Raw genomic sequence first — 679 nt, 5'->3', positions numbered from 1 at the left:
TTTGTTAAGTTGAACTTAGTTTGAAAATTGGTTAGCTATCTAATTTTTTTGTAAAAAAATGTTTAATTATTTTGTTGGTCTTTATAGTTTTACCAAATTTGTAATTAGGTTTTTATACTTTTTTTTTTACAATTGGGTCTCTATACTACTTTTAATTTTGTACTTAGGTCATTTTCATGTTAAAAATGTTAAAATTAACAAAATATTTCTCTTAAAAATATGTGATCAAAGATCTAATTAGATTTTTAATTATAGATACCTTCAATTTGTAGAGAAATATTCATATAACTTTAATATTTTTTACACTAAAAAGAATATAATTACAAAATAAAAAATAGTATAGGAATTTAATTGAAAAAATATATAAAAAACTAATTTAAATTTAGTAAAATTTTAGGAATAAACAGAATAATTAAATCTAAAAAAAACAAAATATTATTTTAATTTCTAACATTTAAATCAAATTTTAATTTTGTCTTTAATATTTAAAACGTCTTATTTTTGTCTCAAATATTATATTTTATCTTATTTTAATCATATGATTAATTAAAATTAATTTTGTTTTCTTCGAAAAATATTTTTTTGTATTATAATATTTTTTTTATTATTCTATCCTTTTTTACTCTCAAATTACTATGACCACTAGTATAATCAATATAATTATAATTTTTATTTTATT

The sequence above is a fragment of the Arachis duranensis genome, unplaced genomic scaffold, assembly GCF_000817695.3.
Source record: "Arachis duranensis cultivar V14167 unplaced genomic scaffold, aradu.V14167.gnm2.J7QH unplaced_Scaffold_165934, whole genome shotgun sequence".
Classification (NCBI taxonomy): Eukaryota; Viridiplantae; Streptophyta; class Magnoliopsida; order Fabales; family Fabaceae; genus Arachis; species Arachis duranensis.
The sequence above is the reverse complement of the archived record's forward strand: the minus strand, read 5'-3'. Positions refer to the sequence as shown.